At 42.3% G+C, this 6,000-nt stretch overlaps 1 protein-coding gene across 1 annotated transcript in view; it reads left to right on the top strand.

Annotated features, from left to right (window-relative positions):
- The first annotated feature begins 731 nt into the window (after positions 1 to 731).
- Positions 732 to 6,000, top strand: part of LOC136621153 (adhesion G protein-coupled receptor F5-like) — a 170,588-nt gene continuing 165,319 nt past the window's right edge. Inside the window, exon 1 of the mRNA XM_066596433.1 lies at positions 732 to 824. The gene's annotated coding sequence lies outside the window, so the exon portion shown is untranslated. The remainder of the gene's footprint in view (positions 825 to 6,000) is intronic.

Raw genomic sequence — 6,000 nt, 5'->3', positions numbered from 1 at the left:
GATAGCTGTATATCCATACCAGAACAGCTCAGTGAATAAATACAACACCAGAACCAAGCTCAGTTCATAAGCACAACACCAGAGCCAAGCTCAAAGAATAAATACAACATCAGAACCCAGTTTAGTAAATAGATACAATAATAAAACCAAACTCATAACATAAATAATATACCAGAACCAAGCTGAGTACATAAATACAGCACCAGAACCAAGCTTTTAACATAAATATACAGAAATAGAACTAAACAATTGTGTTTTGGGTGTAACGATGGGCTGACAACTGCACCTCTAAACATGAGAAGGGAGAGACAAAGTCTGGAGGATGATTCAGGCCGCTCCACAAGACACTGCTGCACAGGAAGATCATCTAGACAGGTAGACCTAAGAAAGGTGTTTGACCCCAGCCTACATCTGCTTGGTGCCCCCTACAAGCTATTGGCCAGCATCCTGTGTAAGGCTGCCATGGAACTACTTCTACCTCTGCCCCCCTATAGCGACACCACTTAGCAATTGATTTTCTATTTAGGGTTCTGGTTTTTAAAATGTCACATTATATTGCATCTCCGCACCGGATTATAAGACTTTCTAGATTATTGGATGTGAGATGAACTCCATTTTGCTATATAGTAGTATGTGTATAGAAGTGCTCTAGGACTTGTGCAGGGAGCCGGCTCTGGTCCGAGCCTCTACCAGCGTCCCCCTCACTGGAGGTGTGGTCTTCCCCTGGATATTAAGGATACAACGGACCCTGCAGAAGTCTGCCAGAGATTATCAGGACACACAGCGAAACTGGAGCCGGGATTAGGAGAGAAGACACCGAAAAGGTAGGAATTTTACAAAAGTGCATTTAAAGCTGCAGCCCCAAAATGATGCATTTCCAGGATATTTACTAATCCTTGGCTTCTTGTGGAAAACTTATTGAGCAGGAAATTTTCTCCCGCATTTCGTCTTCCTGTTATTTTGCTTTAGTTTGTGTCGATGAAGTGCGTATCCAGACTGTTTACAGCTGCGGGACTACAACTAACAATGGGGCTCAGCATCAGTATTGTGGCTAGTGCTAGTCGGAGCATTGCCGTACAATAAGGCTGCAGGGTGAATGGGATGCAATTAATATAAAAAAGCCATAGGTGTCTTGGAAACTCTTGTTTCTTCCATACTGTGAGACATATTGATGCACTCCGCATTTTTATGTATACTTTTGCAGTAAAGTAAGGGCGGGTCACCCTGTGTTTTCTATAAGTCTCAGTTTATCAACTTCCCAAGGATAACCATCCTTATCTAAGTGTGACCCGTGTGTTGGTACCAAGCGCCAGCTGTGGGGCTCCCACATAATTAACTCAGAGGAGATCACCCTCCTTAGGTCCACCCGACCAGATAATCTTCTTACTCCATGCAGCAGTGTCTTCTGGATCTCGTACTGTATTTATGTTCTATTGCTTCATGCTATATTTATGCTATGAGCTTGATTCTGGTGCTGTATTTAGGTACTGAGTTTGTTTCTGATGCTATATTATATTACTGAGCTTGGTTCTGGTGCTGTATTAATGTACTGATCTTGCATCTTATGCTGTATTTATGCACTGAGCTTGGTTCTGATGCTGTATTAATGCTATGAAATGTTATAAGATTGGTTCTGGTGCAGTATTTGTGTACCAAGCTTGGTTCTGGTGCTGTATTTGTGCTATAAGATTGGTTCTGGTGCTGCATTTATGTACTGAGCTTGGCTCTGCTGCTGTATTTATGTACTAAGCTTGGTTCTGGTACAGTATTTATGTACTAAGCTTGGTTCTGGTGCTGTATTTGTGCTATAACATTTGTTCTGGTGCTGCATTTATGTACTGAGCTTGGTTCTGCTGCTGTATTTATGTACTGAGCTTGGTTCTGCTGCTGTATTAATGTACTAAGCTTTGTTCTGGTACTGTATTTATGTACTAAGCTTGGTTCTGGTGCTGTGTTTGTGCTATAAGATTTGTTCTGGTGCTGCATTTATGTTAACAGCTTGGTTCTTGTACTGTTTTTTTTTTTACTGAGCTATTGTGGTGTGAATTTGCTAGAGTCTTGCTGCTTTCTGCACAAGAAGAATACGGGCAGACTGCCTATCAGTGCAATATATATCTTATTTTGGAGAAGGGAGGTAGAGCAAAAAAAGCTCTGCACATGGCGCCATCTAACCTAAAGCAGACACTGCTCTCAAGTTTTTCTGAAAAATTTGCCTACACCACAAAGTGTGTATTTGGTTTTGTGCACAATATTCTGTGATACAGTTATAAAGGGTTGGAAGCTTTGGAATAGTCTAACTAAAGAGCTACAAGACTTCGCACATCCAGGTGGGTAGAAGCAAATATGTTCAAAGCTTGTCCTGCTGGTCAGATGCTGGAACGTTTTACTGGGACTTGTGGTTTCTGGGGTGATTTGGATTTCTTTGCTCTGCTATACATTTCCTTACTGTTTATGCTTATACAAACAGTTAGGGGTTCAGTTTCTAATCATGGCACTTTGTGATGGATTAAAAGGATATAATTCACCTATTCAGTTCCATTAATATACTTAAAGCAGGCTGTGAGGGGGAGGAGCATAGCATAGATCTTTTAATCCCTGTGTCAAGCTCCACCCCCTCGGACTCCGCCCAAAACATGAAGTGTATTAATTTTGCTTGCAGTGTACCTTTACATCTAACTACATGGATTTCTGATCTTATTGTGTTATTAAGTCTTTGCACTGCCTGTTATTTGTTCCAATGTTCTTTGATGGCTTTTTTGTTGGTTTTGTGCCTTAGACACAAATCATGGGTACCATCACTTTAAATTCTTGGATTTGTGACTACAGTTTGTACATACCAATAGCTTTTACTTTGGTGATGACTATATGTGACTGTGACACATTTTGAAAACCCAAACTTCTCAAACACTATAGAAGAAAGAGACCATATTCTTATCCCATGATGCTCAGAAGGGGAAAAATGGATCTGCCATCATGTGATGGGCTTTTGGGAACCTACAAAATACTGATCCTGTGGCAAACTGAGGCATTTTAGCAACTGTATTTCAGCAAGCACACTCAGACACCCCACGGTTATATTGAACCAAGCTTTGATCCCCATTGAAGAACCCTAGTTGGGTTTAATAGAAGCACATGGGTCCGGGTGCTGCAGACTCCATATGTACTCGAAATTGTGTCCTTGTTATGGTGATGTGAGACCGAGCTAAGATTCATCTATTCTAGTAGGACCTGGCACTATAAATGAATGTTTCAGGCTTGGTTTCTGCAGGCATATTCACCATGACGTTGACTTGATGTTCCAGCTCTCCATACTTCAGTTTATAGGTCTACTTTATATAAATTCCTGACCATTTCTGATTTCTGCTAATGTGACATGGTTTGGATTCCAGATTACCAGTAATTACATATGTCTGTGCACACCATGTCTGTGCCTTTTCCTATCTATGTGTATATATCTTCGAATCTATTCCACAAGCCTAAGGAAGAACCCTCAGTAGGTTGGAAAGCTCGCTATAACAATATATCCGTTTGTTAGCCATTAAAAGGTATCAAATCTATAAGATTACTTTGTTGCTTTTACTAACAATCACATTATAATATAATAGAGCTTGGGTATGAGTTCTATGTTGTGTCTGTCACTAGAAAAATGCTTGGTAAGTCTGTCGTTCTCTCTTTAATCGGGTGGCGATTAGATCTCATCCTCGCTTTCAGTTTTTGTCCTGTTTCTCCAACATAAAGGCCCCCCAACAGGACATTTACTGCACAGGATCAGGTACACAACATCAGACATGGAACATGTGAGTGTCCCCGGGATCTTATAGTCCTGCTGTGTGTTGGGGATCCGTATCCTGTCCACATTCAGTATATGTGAGCAGGTCTTGCATTGAACTCCTGATTATAAAGTTCCTCAAATTTGGGGCTGGCCTGTAACACAGAAGGGGAGGGTCCAGGAATGGTTTTCAGACGGTCATCCTTGTGTAGGGTATGGTAGAGTTTCTTAGAAGTCTTCCTTAGTACCTCAAGCTGTGTATCGGAGTAGTTGATTTTTGGGTATCCTAGTGGCTCTGGTGATTTGGTCATTAACCCCTTAAAGGGGTTGTCCCGCGCCAAAACGGGTTGTTTTTTTTTCAATAGTTCGGCGCGAGACAAACCCGATTCGGGGCTTAAAAAAAAAAACCGCACAGTACTTACCCGAATCCCCGCGCTCCGGTGACTTCTTACTTACCTTGTGAAGATGGCCGCCGGGATCTTCACCCTCGGTGGACCGCAGGGCTTCTGTGCGGTCCATTGCCGATTCCAGCCTCCTGATTGGCTGGAATCGGCACACGTGACGGGGCGGAGCTACGAGGAGCCGCTCTCCGGCACGAGCGGCCCCATTCAGCAAAGTAGAAGACCGGACTGCGCAAGCGCGTCTAATCGGGCGATTAGACGCTGAAAATTAGACGGCACCATGGAGACGAGGACGCTAGCAACGGAACAGGTAAGTGAATAACTTCTGTTTGGCTCATATTTAATGCACAATGTACATTACAAAGTGCATTAATATGGCCATACAGAAGTGTATAGACCCACTTGCTTTCGCGGGACAACCCCTTTAATGACACGGCCTATTTTGGCGTTGAGGACCAAGCAATTTTTGGTATTTTTCCATCTCCATTTTTCAAAAGCCATAACTTTTTTATTTTTCCGTCGACGCGGCCGTATAAGGGCTTGTTTTTTGCGTGGCGAACTGTAGTTTTTATCGGTGCCACTTCTGGGTACATAGACTATATCGTAAAACTTTTATTATTTTTTTTATGATAGCAGGGAGAGGAAACGCATCAATTCTGCCATAGATTTTTTTTACAGCGTTAATCATGCAGCATACATGACACACTAATTTTTTTCTGCGGGTCGGTACGGTTACAACGATACCAAAATTGTTATATTTTTTTAGGTTTTTACACTTATTTTGCAATAAAAATCCTTTTTTCTTTGGAAATCTTTTTTTTTCTCTATAGCTGCATTCAAAGTCCTGTAACTTTTTTATTTTTCTATGTACGGAGCTCTATGCGGGCTTATTTTTTGTGAGACAAGCTGTAGTTTTAATTGGTACCATTTTCGGAAATGTACGGCTTTTTTTATCACTTTTATTGCATCTTTTGGGAGGCAAAATGCTAAAAATTAGCATTTTGCCTCTGTTTTTTAGCATTTTTTTTAAATGCTTTTTGCCATACAATAGAAGCATGTTCAACTTTTTGTATACGTCGTTATGGACGCGTCAATATCAAATATGTGGGGTTTCAATTTTTTTTACCTTTTTTTATGCTAATATTAGAAAAAGCACCAAAAAAAAAGTTTTTTTTTTACATTTTTCTTTTTTTTACATTTTTCTTTTCTTTTTTTTTTTACGCAATTTGAGTCCCTCTGAGGGACTTGCAGCACTGTGCCTATGATCGCTGTGATAAGGCATGGCAGAGCTACTGCTCTGCCATGCCCTATCGTTTATACAGCGATCATAGGCATTGGCAATACAGGACGCCAGTGTCTGGCGTCCTGTTTCCATGGTGACAGGCCGGGCTCTCGCGATAACATCGCGAGAGCCGGCCGGAGACACAGAGGGTGCGCGCTCCCTCTGTGAACTCTTTCCCTGCCGCGATCTACTTAGATCGCGTCAGGGAAGGGGTTAACAGCGGGGGGCGCATCTCCATTGCCCCCCCGCTGTTGCAGCGGGACGCCGGCTGTGACTGACAGCCGGCTCCTGTTGCGGGATAGCACGAGGTCAGTCATGATCTCGCGCTATCCCGATGATGTATCGGTACGTCATTTTGCGCAAAGTACTTGCCTCCCATGACGTACTGGTACGTCATGGAGCGGGAAGGGGTTAATTGAGGTGGGATGTTAGCCCTGGTTTAAAAATGTCCTTTCAAGTTGGTATAGATCTTCCTCTCTGTCTGCTGGGTTGTATCTGATGGCCTGGCTGTAGACAATGGACTTTTTGATGTGTTTGGGATGGGAACT

The sequence above is a fragment of the Eleutherodactylus coqui genome, chromosome 1 (assembly GCF_035609145.1).
Source record: "Eleutherodactylus coqui strain aEleCoq1 chromosome 1, aEleCoq1.hap1, whole genome shotgun sequence".
NCBI lineage: Eukaryota > Metazoa > Chordata > Amphibia > Anura > Eleutherodactylidae > Eleutherodactylus > Eleutherodactylus coqui.
Note: the sequence above shows the minus strand (reverse complement) of the source record. Positions and strands in the feature narration are given on the sequence as shown.